Raw genomic sequence first — 12,849 nt, 5'->3', positions numbered from 1 at the left:
GTCACTAAAGACACTGCTGTCCTCTACGGCTGAATACAAGGCACTGCTGGGATTTGAACCCAGGATCTCCTGTTTAGAAGACAGGCACTGTTTTCACAGCGCCTCCTGCTAACATAGCTTGGTTGACTTGTTTAGTTTAAAATGCCATTTATTCCTGCATCAAATCAGCATTTTTGAATGGATCTTAACTATGTCTATTATGTCTGGTTCTGATTGAATGTAAACATGCAGGAGTAAGTCGGTTCCAAGTCTTATTATCTCTGTGTTAGTCCAGGTTTGAGAATTTTGATTCAGTCCAGTTTCATGTATTGTAGAGTATCAGTTTGAGTAGTAATGTAGGGTTAACTATGAACATCCAGTTTGACTGCCAAGTCAGAAAACCTTTGTGGTCACTTTGTCACTAAAGACACAGCTGCCCACGACAGCTGAATGGAAGGCGCTGCTGGGATTTGAACCCAGGATCTCCTGTTTACTAGACAGGCACTTTGACCAGCTAAGCCACAGCACCTCCTTTTCACATAACTTGTTTAGTTTAAAATGCCATTTATTCCTGCAGCAAATCAGCATTTTGAATGGATCTTAACTATGTCTATTATATCTCTGGTTCTGATTGAATGTAAACATGCAGGAGTAAGTTGATTCCAAGTCCTACTATCTCTGTGTTAGTCCAAGTTTGAGAACTTTGATTCAATCCAGTTTCATGTATTGTAAAGTATCAGTTTGAGTAGTAATGTAGGGTTAACTATGAGCATCTAGTTTGACTGTTTGACTGCAAAGTCAGAAAACCCTTGTGATCACTTTGTCACTAAAGACACAGCTGCCCTCTATGGCTGAATGCAAGGTGCTGCTGGGATTTGAACCCAGGATCTCCTGTTTACAAGACAGGTACTTTGACCAGCTTTGACCACCTCCTTTTCACGTAACTTGTTTAGTTTAAAATGCCATTTATTCCTGCAGCAAATCAGCATTTTGAATGGATCTTAACTATGTCTATTATATCTCTGGTTCTGATTGAATGTAAACATGCAGGAGTAAGTCGATTCCAAGTCCTATTATCTCTGTGTTAGTCCAAGTTTGACAACTTTGATTCAATCCTGTTTCATGTATTGTAAAGTGTCAGTTTGAGTAGTAATGTAGGGTTAACTATGAGCATCCAGTTTGACTTGTTTGAGTGCAAAGTCAGAAAAACCTTCTGTTCATGTCGTCACTAAAGACACAGCTGCCCTCTTCACTGAATTCAAGGCGCTGCTGGGATTTGAACCCAGGATCTCCTGTTTACTAGACAGGCACTTTGACCAGCTAAGCCACAGCACCTCCTGTCCACATAACTTGTTTAGTTTAAAATGCCATTTATTCCTGCAGCAAATCAGCATTTTGAATGGATCTTAACTATGTCTATTATATCTCTGGTTCTGATTGAATGTAAACATGCAGGAGTAAGTCGATTCCAAGTCCTACTATCTCTGTGTTAGTCCAAGTTTGAGAACTTTGATTCAATCCAGTTTCATGTATTGTAAAGTATCAGTTTGAGTAGTAATGTAGGGTTAACTATGAGCATCTAGTTTGACTGTTTGACTGCAAAGTCAGAAAACCTTTGTGATCACTTTGTCACTAAAGACACAGCTGCCCTCTATGGCTGAATGCAAGTTGCTGCTGGGATTTGAACCCAGGATCTCCTGTTTACAAGACAGGCACTTTGACCAGCTAAGCCACAGCACCTCCTGTTCACATAACTTGTTTAGTTTAAAGGCGACATAGAATGCTTGTATCACACATATATGTTAGTTATGGAGGTCTACTTACATATATTAACTTGTTTTCATGATTAAAAACCTCCTAATCGCTGCAAACGAGCCGATCAAAATATCTCCTCGCTGACGCTCTCGTCAGCCGCGCTGTTTCAGACCAAACAGTTGCTGTGATTGGCCAGCCAACGAGAGCTTTCCTACTGTCCTGTGATTGGCCAGGTACCTGGAAGTGACGTAATAGATAGGCCAGCGCTCAGATACACAGCTCCCCCTCTGGCACGGTGGATGCTCTGCATCTCAGCAGCTACAACGAGACTAGTTCTTCTTCTTCTTCTGCGGTTGAATGTACGCAACCGGATGTGCCCGGACTAGTGCCCGCACCGGGAGGCGCTACGGTGGTGAGGATTTCTGATGACGACATAAAATTAAGGAAGTGTCGATCCGCTTCGCAGAGCCCAGGAAAACAATACAACACTATTTTCTCAGCAGTGGCTGAACTGTTTGTTCTGAAACTTTAGGGTTTCATAAACGAGGTAATGACGCAGATACACACAAAAACGCAGCGTTAATTGGAGCTTCCGGTCTATGTCACCTTCAAAATGCCATTTATTCCTGCAGCAAATCAGCATTTTGAATGGATCTTAACTATGTCTATTATATCTCTGGTTCTGATTGAATGTAAACATGCAGGAGTAAGTCGATTCCAAGTCCTACTATCTCTGTGTTAGTCCAAGTTTGAGAACTTTGATTCAATCCAGTTTCATGTGTTGTAAAGTATCAGTTTGAGTAGTAATGTAGGGTTAACTATGAGCATCTAGTTTGACTGTTTGACTGCAAAGTCAGAAAACCCTTGTGATCACTTTGTCACTAAAGACACAGCTGCCCTCTATGGCTGAATGCAAGGTGCTGTTGGGATTTGAACCCAGGATCTCCTGTTTACAAGACAGGCACTTTGACCAGCTAAGTCACAGCACCTCCTGTTCACATAACTTGTTTAGTTTAAAATGCCATTTATTCCTGCATCAAATCAGCATTTTGAATGGATCTTAACTATGTCTATTATATCTCTGGTTCTGATTGAATGTAAACATGCAGGAGTAAGTCGATTCCAAGTCCTACTATCTCTGTGTTAGTCCAAGTTTGAGAACTTTGATTCAATCCAGTTTCATGTATTGTAAAGTATCAGTTTGAGTAGTAATGTAGGGTTAACTATGAGCATCTAGTTTGACTGCAAAGTCAGAAAACCCTTGTGATCACTTTGTCACTAAAGACACAGCTGCCCTCTATGGCTGAATGCAAGGTGCTGCTGGGATTTGAACCCAGGATCTCCTGTTTACAAGAGAGGCACTTTGACCAGCTAAGCCACAGCACCTCCTGTTCACATAACTTGTTTAGTTTAAAATGCCATTTATTCCTGCAGCAAATCAGCATTTTGAATGGATCTTAACTATGTCTATTATATCTCTGGTTCTGATTGAATGTAAACATGCAGGAGTAAGTCGATTCCAAGTCCTATTATCTCTGTGTTAGTCCAAGTTTGACAACTTTGATTCAATCCTGTTTCATGTATTGTAAAGTGTCAGTTTGAGTAGTAATGTAGGGTTAACTATGAGCATCCAGTTTGACTTGTTTGAGTGCAAAGTCAGAAAAACCTTCTGTTCATGTCGTCACTAAAGACACAGCTGCGCTCTACACTGAATTCAAGGCGCTGCTGGGATTTGAACCCAGGATCTCCTGTTTACTAGACAGGCACTTTGAGCAGCTAAGCCACAGCACCTCCTTTTCACATAACTTGTTTAGTTTAAAATGCCATTTATTCCTGCAGCAAATCAGCATTTTGAATGGATCTTAACTATGTCTATTATATCTCTGGTTCTGATTGAATGTAAACATGCAGGAGTAAGTTGATTCCAAGTCCTACTATCTCTGTGTTAGTCCAAGTTTGACAACTTTGATTCAATCCTGTTTCATGTATTGTAAAGTGTCAGTTTGAGTAGTAATGTAGGGTTAACTATGAGCATCTAGTTTGACTGTTTGACTGCAAAGTCAGAAAACCCTTGTGATCACTTGTCACTAAAGACACAGCTGCCCTATATGGCTGAATGCAAGGTGCTGCTGGGATTTGAACCCAGGATCTCCTGTTTACTAGACAGGCACTTTAACCAGCTAAGCCACAGCACCTCCTTTTCACATAACTTGTTTAGTTTAAAATGCCATTTATTCCTGCAGCAAATCAGCATTTTGAATGGATCTTAACTATGTCTATTATATGTCTGGTTCTGATTGAATGTAAACATGCAGGAGTAAGTCGATTCAAAGTCTTATTATCTCTGTGTTAGTCGAAGTATGAGAATTTTGATTCAGTGCAGTTTCATGTATTGTAAAGTGTCAGTTTGAGTAGTAATGTAGGGTTAACTATGAGCATCCAGTTTGACTGTTTGACTGCAAAGTCAGAAAACCCTTGTGGTCACTTTGTCACTAAAGACACAGCTGCCCACGACAGCTGAATGGAAGGCGCTGCTGGGATTTGAACCCAGGATCTCCTGTTTACTAGACAGGCACTTTGACCAGCTAAGCCACAGCACCTCCCTTTCACATAATTTGTTTAGTTTAAAATGCCATTTATTCCTGCAGCAAATCAGCATTTTGAATGGATCTTAACTATGTCTATTATATGTCTGGTTCTGATTGAATGTAAACATGCAGGAGTAAGTCGATTCCAAGTCCTACTATCTCTGTGTTAGTCCAAGTTTGAGAACTTTGATTTGTGGTCACTTTGTCACTAAAGACACAGCTGTCATCTACGGCTGAATACAAGGCACTGCTGGGATTTGAGCCCAGGATCTCCTGTTTACGAGACAGGCACTTTGACCAGCTAAGCCACAGCGCCTCCTCTAAACATAGCTTGGTTGACTTGTTTAGTTTAAAATGCCATTTATTCCTGCAGCAAATTAGCCTTTTTTTAATGTATCTTGACTGTGTCTATCATATCTCACTTATTATATTATTATCTGTGTGTTAGTCCAAGTTTAAGAATTTTGATTCAGTCCAGTTTCATGTATTGTAAAGTATCAGTTTGAGTAGTAATGTAGGGTTAACTATGAGCATCCAGTTTAACTTGTTTGACTGCAAAGTCAGAAAACCCTTGTGGTCACTTTGTCACTAAAGACACAGCTGCCCACGACAGCTGAATGGAAGGCGCTGCTGGGACTTGAACCCAGGATCTCCTGTTTACTAGACAGGCACTTTGACCAGCTAAGCCACAGCACCTCCTTTTCACATAACTTGTTTAGTTTAAAATGCCATTTATTCCTGCAGCAAATCAGCATTTTGAATGGTTCTTAACTATGTCTATTATATCTCTGGTTCTGATTGAATGTAAACATGCAGGAGTAAGTCGATTACAAGTCTTATTATCTCTGTGTTTGTCCAAGTTTGAGAATTTTGTTTCAGTCCAGTTTCATGTATTGTAAAGTATCAGTTTGAGTAGTAATGTAGGGTTAAATATGAGCATCCAGTTTGACTGCAAAGTCAGAAAACCTTTGTGGTCACTTTGTCACTAAAGACACAGCAGTCATCTACGGCTGAATACAAGGCACTGCTGGGATTTGAACACAGGATCTCCTGTTTACTAGACAGGCACTTTGACCAGCTAAGCCACAGCACCTCCTTTTCACATAATTTGTTTAGTTTAAAATTCCATTTATTCCTGCAGCAAATCAGCATTTTGAATGGATCTTAACTATGTCTATTATATCTCTGGTTCTGATTGAATGTAAACATGCAGGAGTAAGTCGATTCAAAGTCCTACTATCTCTGTGTTAGTCCAAGTTTGAGAACTTTGATTCAATCCAGTTTCATGTATTGTAAAGTATCAGTTTGAGTAGTAATGTAGGGTTAACTATGAGCATCTAGTTTGACTGTTTGACTGCAAAGTCAGAAAACCCTTGTGGTCACTTTGTCACTAAAGACACAGCTGCCCACGACACATGAATGGAAGGCGCTGCTGGGATTTGAACCCAGGATCTCCTGTTTACTAGACAGGCACTTTGACCAGCTAAGCCACAGCACCTCCTTTTCACATAACTTGTTTAGTTTAAAATGCCATTTATTCCTGCAGCAAATCAGCATTTTGAATGGTTCTTAACTATGTCTATTATATGTCTGGTTCTGATTGAATGTAAACATGCAGGAGTAAGTCGATTCAAAGTCTTATTATCTCTGTGTTAGTCGAAGTATGAGAATTTTGATTCAGTGCAGTTTCATGTATTGTAAAGTGTCAGTTTGAGTAGTAATGTAGGGTTAGCTATGAGCATCCAGTTTGACTGTTTGACTGCAAAGTCAGAAAACCCTTGTGGTCACTTTGTCACTAAAGACACAGCTGCCCACGACAGCTGAATGGAAGGCGCTGCTGGGATTTGAACCCAGGATCTCCTGTTTACTAGACAGGCACTTTGACCAGCTAAGCCACAGCACCTCCCTTTCACATAATTTGTTTAGTTTAAAATGCCATTTATTCCTGCAGCAAATCAGCATTTTGAATGGATCTTAACTATGTCTATTATATGTCTGGTTCTGATTGAATGTAAACATGCAGGAGTAAGTCGATTCCAAGTCCTACTATCTCTGTGTTAGTCCAAGTTTGAGAACTTTGATTTGTGGTCACTTTGTCACTAAAGACACAGCTGTCATCTACGGCTGAATAAAAGGCACTGCTGGGATTTGAGCCCAGGATCTCCTGTTTACGAGACAGGCACTTTGACCAGCTAAGCCACAGCACCTCCTCTAAACATAGCTTGGTTGACTTGTTTAGTTTAAAATGCCATTTATTCCTGCAGCAAATTAGCCTTTTTTTAATGTATCTTGACTGTGTCTATCATATCTCACTTATTATATTATTATCTGTGTGTTAGTCCAAGTTTAAGAATTTTGATTCAGTCCAGTTTCATGTATTGTAAAGTATCAGTTTGAGTAGTAATGTAGGGTTAACTATGAGCATCCAGTTTAACTTGTTTGACTGCAAAGTCAGAAAACCCTTGTGGTCACTTTGTCACTAAAGACACAGCTGCCCACGACAGCTGAATGGAAGGCGCTGCTGGGATTTGAACCCAGGATCTCCTGTTTACTAGACAGGCACTTTGACCAGCTAAGCCACAGCACCTCCTTTTCACATAACTTGTTTAGTTTAAAATGCCATTTATTCCTGCAGCAAATCAGCATTTTGAATGGTTCTTAACTATGTCTATTATATCTCTGGTTCTGATTGAATGTAAACATGCAGGAGTAAGTCGATTACAAGTCTTATTATCTCTGTGTTTGTCCAAGTTTGAGAACTTTGATTTGTGGTCACTTTGTCACTAAAGACACAGCTGTCACCTACGGCTGAATACAAGGCACTGCTGGGATTTGAGCCCAGGATCTCCTGTTTACAAACAGGCACTTTGACCAGCTAGGCCACAGCGCCTCCTCTAAACATAGCTTGGTTGACTTGTTTAGTTTAAAATGCCATTTATTCCTGCAGCAAATTAGCCTTTTTTTAATGTATCTTGACTGTGTCTATCATATCTCACTTATTATATTATTATCTGTGTGTTAGTCCAAGTTTAAGAATTTTGATTCAGTCCAGTTTCATGTATTGTAAAGTATCAGTTTGAGTAGTAATGTAGGGTTAACTATGAGCATCCAGTTTAACTTGTTTGACTGCAAAGTCAGAAAACCCTTGTGGTCACTTTGTCACTAAAGACACAGCTGCCCACGACAGCTGAATGGAAGGCGCTGCTGGGATTTGAACCCAGGATCTCCTGTTTACAAGACAGGCACTTTGACCAGCTAAGCCACAGCACCTCATGTTCACATAACTTGTTTAGTTTAAAATGCCATTTATTCCTGCAGCAAATCAGCATTTTGAATGGTTCGTAACTATGTCTATTATATGTCTGGTTCTGATTGAATGTAAACATGCAGGAGTAAGTCGATTCAAAGTCTTATTATCTCTGTGTTAGTCGAAGTATGAGAATTTTGATTCAGTGCAGTTTCATGTATTGTAAAGTGTCAGTTTGACTAGTAATGTAGGGTTAACTATGAGCATCCAGTTTGACTGCAAAGTCAGAAAACCCTTGTGGTCACTTTGTCACTAAAGACACAGCTGCCCACGACAGCTGAATGGAAGGCACTGCTGGGATTTGAACCCAGGATCTCCTGTTTACTAGACAGGCACTTTGACCAGCTAAGCCACAGCACCTCCCTTTCACATAATTTGTTTAGTTTAAAATGCCATTTATTCCTGCAGCAAATCAGCATTTTGAATGGATCTTAACTATGTCTATTATATGTCTGGTTCTGATTGAATGTAAACATGCAGGAGTAAGTCGATTCAAAGTCTTATTATCTCTGTGTTAGTCGAAGTATGAGAATTTTGATTCAGTGCAGTTTCATGTATTGTAAAGTGTCAGTTTGACTAGTAATGTAGGGTTAACTATGAGCATCCAGTTTGACTTGTTTGACTGCAAAGTCAGAAAACCCTTGTGGTCACTTTGTCACTAAAGACACAGCTGCCCACGACAGCTGAATGGAAGGCGCTGCTGGGATTTGAACCCAGGATCTCCTGTTTACTAGACAGGCACTTTGACCAGCTAAGCCACAGCACCTCCTTTTCACATAACTTGTTTAGTTTAAAATGCCATTTATTCCTGCAGCAAATCAGCATTTTGAATGGTTCTTAACTATGTCTATTATATGTCTGGTTCTGATTGAATGTAAACATGCAGGAGTAAGTCGATTCAAAGTCTTATTATCTCTGTGTTAGTCGAAGTATGAGAATTTTGATTCAGTGCAGTTTCATGTATTGTAAAGTGTCAGTTTGACTAGTAATGTAGGGTTAACTATGAGCATCCAGTTTGACTGCAAAGTCAGAAAACCCTTGTGGTCACTTTGTCACTAAAGACACAGCTGCCCACGACAGCTGAATGGAAGGCACTGCTGGGATTTGAACCCAGGATCTCCTGTTTTCTAGACAGGCACTTTGACCAGCTAAGCCACAGCACCTCCCTTTCACATAATTTGTTTAGTTCAAAATGCCATTTATTCCTGCAGCAAATCAGCATTTTGAATGGATCTTAACTATGTCTATTATATGTCTGGTTCTGATTGAATGTAAACATGCAGGAGTAAGTCGATTCAAAGTCTTATTATCTCTGTGTTAGTCGAAGTATGAGAATTTTGATTCAGTGCAGTTTCATGTATTGTAAAGTGTCAGTTTGACTAGTAATGTAGGGTTAACTATGAGCATCCAGTTTGACTTGTTTGACTGCAAAGTCAGAAAACCCTTGTGGTCACTTTGTCACTAAAGACACAGCTGCCCACGACAGCTGAATGGAAGGCGCTGCTGGGATTTGAACCCAGGATCTCCTGTTTACTAGACAGGCACTTTGACCAGCTAAGCCACAGCACCTCCTTTTCACATAACTTGTTTAGTTTAAAATGCCATTTATTCCTGCAGCAAATCAGCATTTTGAATGGTTCTTAACTATGTCTATTATATGTCTGGTTCTGATTGAATGTAAACATGCAGGAGTAAGTCGATTCAAAGTCTTATTATCTCTGTGTTAGTCGAAGTATGAGAATTTTGATTCAGTGCAGTTTCATGTATTGTAAAGTGTCAGTTTGAGTAGTAATGTAGGGTTAACTATGAGCATCCAGTTTGACTGTTTGACTGCAAAGTCAGAAAACCCTTGTGGTCACTTTGTCACTAAAGACACAGCTGCCCACGACAGCTGAATGGAAGGCGCTGCTGGGATTTGAACCCAGGATCTCCTGTTTACTAGACAGGCACTTTGACCAGCTAAGCCACAGCACCTCCCTTTCACATAATTTGTTTAGTTTAAAATGCCATTTATTCCTGCAGCAAATCAGCATTTTGAATGGATCTTAACTATGTCTATTATATGTCTGGTTCTGATTGAATGTAAACATGCAGGAGTAAGTCGATTCCAAGTCCTATTATCTCTGTGTTAGTCCAAGTTTGAGAACTTTGATTTGTGGTCACTTTGTCACTAAAGACACAGCTGTCATCTACGGCTGAATACAAGGCACTGCTGGGATTTGAGCCCAGGATCTCCTGTTTACGAGACAGGCACTTTGACCAGCTAAGCCACAGCGCCTCCTCTAAACATAGCTTGGTTGACTTGTTTAGTTTAAAATGCCATTTATTCCTGCAGCAAATTAGCCTTTTTTTAATGTATCTTGACTGTGTCTATCATATCTCACTTATTATATTATTATCTGTGTGTTAGTCCAAGTTTAAGAATTTTGATTCAGTCCAGTTTCATGTATTGTAAAGTATCAGTTTGAGTAGTAATGTAGGGTTAACTATGAGCATCCAGTTTAACTTGTTTGACTGCAAAGTCAGAAAACCCTTGTGGTCACTTTGTCACTAAAGACACAGCTGCCCACGACAGCTGAATGGAAGGCGCTGCTGGGATTTGAACCCAGGATCTCCTGTTTACTAGACAGGCACTTTGACCAGCTAAGCCACAGCACCTCCTTTTCACATAACTTGTTTAGTTTAAAATGCCATTTATTCCTGCAGCAAATCAGCATTTTGAATGGTTCTTAACTATGTCTATTATATGTCTGGTTCTGATTGAATGTAAACATGCAGGAGTAAGTCGATTCAAAGTCTTATTATCTCTGTGTTAGTCGAAGTATGAGAATTTTGATTCAGTGCAGTTTCATGTATTGTAAAGTGTCAGTTTGACTAGTAATGTAGGGTTAACTATGAGCATCCAGTTTGACTTGTTTGAGTGCAAAGTCAGAAAAACCTTCTGTTCATGTCGTCACTAAAGACACAGCTGCCCTTTACACTGAATTCAAGGCGCTGCTGGGATTTGAACCCAGGATCTCCTGTTTACTAGACAGGCACTTTGACCAGCTAAGCCACAGCACCTCCTTTTCACATAACTTGTTTAGTTTAAAATGCCATTTATTCCTGCAGCAAATCAGCATTTTGAATGGTTCTTAACTATGTCTATTATATCTCTGGTTCTGATTGAATGTAAACATGCAGGAGTAAGTCGATTACAAGTCTTATTATCTCTGTGTTTGTCCAAGTTTGAGAATTTTGTTTCAGTCCAGTTTCATGTATTGTAAAGTATCAGTTTGAGTAGTAATGTAGGGTTAACTATGAGCATCCAGTTTGACTTGTTTGACTGCAAAGTCAGAAAACCCTTGTGGTCACTTTGTCACTATAGACACAGCTGCCCACGACAGCTGAATGGAAGGCGCTGCTGGGATTTGAACCCAGGATCTCCTGTTTACTAGACAGGCACTTTGACCAGCTAAGCCACAGCACCTCCTTTTCACATAATTTGTTTAGTTTAAAATGCCATTTATTCCTGCAGCAAATCAGCATTTTGAATGGATCTTAACTTTGTCTATTATATCTCTGGTTCTGATTGAATGTAAACATGCAGGAGTAAGTCGATTCCAAGTCCTACTATCTCTGTGTTAGTCCAAGTTTGAGAACTTTGATTCAACCCAGTTTCATGTATTGTAAAGTATCAGTTTGAGTAGTAATGTAGGGTTAACTATGAGCATCTAGTTTGACTGTTTGACTGCAAAGTCAGAAAACCCTTGTGATCACTTTGTCACTAAAGACACAGCTTCCCTCTACACTGAATTCAAGGCGCTGCTGGGATTTGAACCCAGGATCTCCTGTTTACTAGACAGGCACTTTGACCAGCGAAGCCACAGCACCTCCCTTTCACATAATTTGTTTAGTTTAAAATGCCATTTATTCCTGCAGCAAATCAGCATTTTGAATGGATCTTAACTATGTCTATTATATCTCTGGTTCTGATTGAATGTAAACATGCAGGAGTAAGTCGATTCCAAGTCCTATTATCTCTGTGTTAGTCCAAGTTTGAGAACTTTGATTTGTGGTCACTTTGTCACTAAAGACACAGCTGTCATCTACGGCTGAATACAAGGCACTGCTGGGATTTGAGCCCAGGATCTCCTGTTTACGAGACAGGCACTTTGACCAGCTAAGCCACAGCGCCTCCTCTAAACATAGCTTGGTTGACTTGTTTAGTTTAAAATGCCATTTATTCCTGCAGCAAAATAGCCTTTTTTTAATGTATTGTAACAATCCTGAAAGGCATGTGTTAGTTGCATTTTCAATGTGTGTGTTGACAAAACTGTTACTGTTCCTTTAAGGTTTTTTACGAGTGATTCCATGTGTTTTGCGCATGCGCGAAGTCTGTTGTTGTGGTCAGGAACTTATGGAAGTGTGTTCATGTTCTGGAGGCGTGGGTTGCGGCCGAAACATCAACCCGTGTTCATGACTGAATAAAGAGTCGTCTTGTTAAAAGAGATACGTCTGCTGCCTACTGTGTGTGCGCCGACGTTACATTGGTGTCAGAAGTGACTCGGACCGGCGCCGGCTAACAGCTACGACCGCTTTCATCTGCCGGTATGTACGCGAGAGTGAAGGGAGAGAAGGAGGAGGAGGACATGGAGGACATGGATGTGCGAACGCGTCAACACGCACGCCGCATAAGTGAGACTGCACTACGGCTCGCAGCTGAGGCTGGATTTTCCCCGGGCTTGGCGAGGCACGGAGACAGTTTTTCCCGCCATGAATCCGGAAGCGATGCGACCGGGACACCACGTGACGTAAACAAACATGGCGGCGCCCAGTGTCACGGAGCTCCGGTGAACGTTAAAACACCTAAGTTTAATGGAAAAACGGCGTGGGAGGTGTTCATAGCCCAGTTTGAACTGTTAGCTGATGCTGTTGGCTGGACTGATGAACACAGAGCACTGCAACTTGCTCTGTGCCTGACGGAGGATGCTGCTTCATGTTTGCTGCTGCTGAGCCGGGAGGAGAGAGGCGACTACGGTGCCCTGGTAGGGGCACTTCAGAGACGTTTTGGGCAGTATGGACAGCCTGTATTGCTGCGTTCTGAGTTCCATAACAGACGCAGACGGCCTGGTGAGCCCCTCCGCATTCTTGCAAGCGATATTGAGTACATGTGCAAGCGTGCATATGAGACTATGCCACCAGCGGTGCAGCGAGAGCTCGCGAGAGACCAGTTCCTGC

The 12,849-nt window shown here is 40.9% G+C and overlaps 27 non-coding genes across 27 annotated transcripts; all 27 read right to left on the bottom strand.

The window, feature by feature from the left end:
* Nucleotides 1–434: 434 nt before the first annotated feature.
* Nucleotides 435–508, bottom strand: trnat-agu (transfer RNA threonine (anticodon AGU)). Its single transcript has one exon. It is a non-coding gene; the product is annotated as a tRNA-Thr (tRNA).
* Nucleotides 509–1,240: 732 nt separating this feature from the next.
* Nucleotides 1,241–1,314, bottom strand: trnat-agu (transfer RNA threonine (anticodon AGU)). The gene has a single exon. It is a non-coding gene; the product is annotated as a tRNA-Thr (tRNA).
* Nucleotides 1,315–1,645: 331 nt separating this feature from the next.
* On the bottom strand, nucleotides 1,646–1,719 carry trnat-ugu (transfer RNA threonine (anticodon UGU)). The gene has a single exon. It is a non-coding gene; the product is annotated as a tRNA-Thr (tRNA).
* A 930-nt stretch (nucleotides 1,720–2,649) lies between these two features.
* trnat-ugu (transfer RNA threonine (anticodon UGU)) lies at nucleotides 2,650–2,723 on the bottom strand. The gene has a single exon. It is a non-coding gene; the product is annotated as a tRNA-Thr (tRNA).
* Nucleotides 2,724–3,046: 323 nt separating this feature from the next.
* On the bottom strand, nucleotides 3,047–3,120 carry trnat-ugu (transfer RNA threonine (anticodon UGU)). Its single transcript has one exon. It is a non-coding gene; the product is annotated as a tRNA-Thr (tRNA).
* Nucleotides 3,121–3,451: 331 nt separating this feature from the next.
* trnat-agu (transfer RNA threonine (anticodon AGU)) lies at nucleotides 3,452–3,525 on the bottom strand. Its single transcript has one exon. It is a non-coding gene; the product is annotated as a tRNA-Thr (tRNA).
* A 330-nt stretch (nucleotides 3,526–3,855) lies between these two features.
* trnat-agu (transfer RNA threonine (anticodon AGU)) lies at nucleotides 3,856–3,929 on the bottom strand. The gene has a single exon. It is a non-coding gene; the product is annotated as a tRNA-Thr (tRNA).
* A 331-nt stretch (nucleotides 3,930–4,260) lies between these two features.
* On the bottom strand, nucleotides 4,261–4,334 carry trnat-agu (transfer RNA threonine (anticodon AGU)). The gene has a single exon. It is a non-coding gene; the product is annotated as a tRNA-Thr (tRNA).
* A 230-nt stretch (nucleotides 4,335–4,564) lies between these two features.
* Nucleotides 4,565–4,638, bottom strand: trnat-cgu (transfer RNA threonine (anticodon CGU)). The gene has a single exon. It is a non-coding gene; the product is annotated as a tRNA-Thr (tRNA).
* Nucleotides 4,639–4,944: 306 nt separating this feature from the next.
* trnat-agu (transfer RNA threonine (anticodon AGU)) lies at nucleotides 4,945–5,018 on the bottom strand. Its single transcript has one exon. It is a non-coding gene; the product is annotated as a tRNA-Thr (tRNA).
* A 323-nt stretch (nucleotides 5,019–5,341) lies between these two features.
* Nucleotides 5,342–5,415, bottom strand: trnat-agu (transfer RNA threonine (anticodon AGU)). The gene has a single exon. It is a non-coding gene; the product is annotated as a tRNA-Thr (tRNA).
* A 331-nt stretch (nucleotides 5,416–5,746) lies between these two features.
* Nucleotides 5,747–5,820, bottom strand: trnat-agu (transfer RNA threonine (anticodon AGU)). Its single transcript has one exon. It is a non-coding gene; the product is annotated as a tRNA-Thr (tRNA).
* A 331-nt stretch (nucleotides 5,821–6,151) lies between these two features.
* On the bottom strand, nucleotides 6,152–6,225 carry trnat-agu (transfer RNA threonine (anticodon AGU)). Its single transcript has one exon. It is a non-coding gene; the product is annotated as a tRNA-Thr (tRNA).
* A 230-nt stretch (nucleotides 6,226–6,455) lies between these two features.
* Nucleotides 6,456–6,529, bottom strand: trnat-cgu (transfer RNA threonine (anticodon CGU)). Its single transcript has one exon. It is a non-coding gene; the product is annotated as a tRNA-Thr (tRNA).
* Nucleotides 6,530–6,835: 306 nt separating this feature from the next.
* Nucleotides 6,836–6,909, bottom strand: trnat-agu (transfer RNA threonine (anticodon AGU)). Its single transcript has one exon. It is a non-coding gene; the product is annotated as a tRNA-Thr (tRNA).
* A 609-nt stretch (nucleotides 6,910–7,518) lies between these two features.
* Nucleotides 7,519–7,592, bottom strand: trnat-ugu (transfer RNA threonine (anticodon UGU)). Its single transcript has one exon. It is a non-coding gene; the product is annotated as a tRNA-Thr (tRNA).
* A 323-nt stretch (nucleotides 7,593–7,915) lies between these two features.
* Nucleotides 7,916–7,989, bottom strand: trnat-agu (transfer RNA threonine (anticodon AGU)). The gene has a single exon. It is a non-coding gene; the product is annotated as a tRNA-Thr (tRNA).
* Nucleotides 7,990–8,321: 332 nt separating this feature from the next.
* trnat-agu (transfer RNA threonine (anticodon AGU)) lies at nucleotides 8,322–8,395 on the bottom strand. The gene has a single exon. It is a non-coding gene; the product is annotated as a tRNA-Thr (tRNA).
* Nucleotides 8,396–8,718: 323 nt separating this feature from the next.
* Nucleotides 8,719–8,792, bottom strand: trnas-aga (transfer RNA serine (anticodon AGA)). The gene has a single exon. It is a non-coding gene; the product is annotated as a tRNA-Ser (tRNA).
* Nucleotides 8,793–9,124: 332 nt separating this feature from the next.
* trnat-agu (transfer RNA threonine (anticodon AGU)) lies at nucleotides 9,125–9,198 on the bottom strand. The gene has a single exon. It is a non-coding gene; the product is annotated as a tRNA-Thr (tRNA).
* A 331-nt stretch (nucleotides 9,199–9,529) lies between these two features.
* trnat-agu (transfer RNA threonine (anticodon AGU)) lies at nucleotides 9,530–9,603 on the bottom strand. The gene has a single exon. It is a non-coding gene; the product is annotated as a tRNA-Thr (tRNA).
* A 230-nt stretch (nucleotides 9,604–9,833) lies between these two features.
* On the bottom strand, nucleotides 9,834–9,907 carry trnat-cgu (transfer RNA threonine (anticodon CGU)). The gene has a single exon. It is a non-coding gene; the product is annotated as a tRNA-Thr (tRNA).
* Nucleotides 9,908–10,213: 306 nt separating this feature from the next.
* Nucleotides 10,214–10,287, bottom strand: trnat-agu (transfer RNA threonine (anticodon AGU)). Its single transcript has one exon. It is a non-coding gene; the product is annotated as a tRNA-Thr (tRNA).
* Nucleotides 10,288–10,618: 331 nt separating this feature from the next.
* Nucleotides 10,619–10,692, bottom strand: trnat-agu (transfer RNA threonine (anticodon AGU)). The gene has a single exon. It is a non-coding gene; the product is annotated as a tRNA-Thr (tRNA).
* A 332-nt stretch (nucleotides 10,693–11,024) lies between these two features.
* trnat-agu (transfer RNA threonine (anticodon AGU)) lies at nucleotides 11,025–11,098 on the bottom strand. Its single transcript has one exon. It is a non-coding gene; the product is annotated as a tRNA-Thr (tRNA).
* A 330-nt stretch (nucleotides 11,099–11,428) lies between these two features.
* Nucleotides 11,429–11,502, bottom strand: trnat-agu (transfer RNA threonine (anticodon AGU)). The gene has a single exon. It is a non-coding gene; the product is annotated as a tRNA-Thr (tRNA).
* Nucleotides 11,503–11,732: 230 nt separating this feature from the next.
* trnat-cgu (transfer RNA threonine (anticodon CGU)) lies at nucleotides 11,733–11,806 on the bottom strand. The gene has a single exon. It is a non-coding gene; the product is annotated as a tRNA-Thr (tRNA).
* Between the last annotated feature and the right edge of the window lie 1,043 nt (nucleotides 11,807–12,849).

The sequence above is a fragment of the Solea solea genome, chromosome 21 (assembly GCF_958295425.1).
Source record: "Solea solea chromosome 21, fSolSol10.1, whole genome shotgun sequence".
Classification (NCBI taxonomy): domain Eukaryota; kingdom Metazoa; phylum Chordata; class Actinopteri; order Pleuronectiformes; family Soleidae; genus Solea; species Solea solea.
The sequence above is the reverse complement of the archived record's forward strand: the minus strand, read 5'-3'. Positions and strand labels throughout refer to the sequence as shown.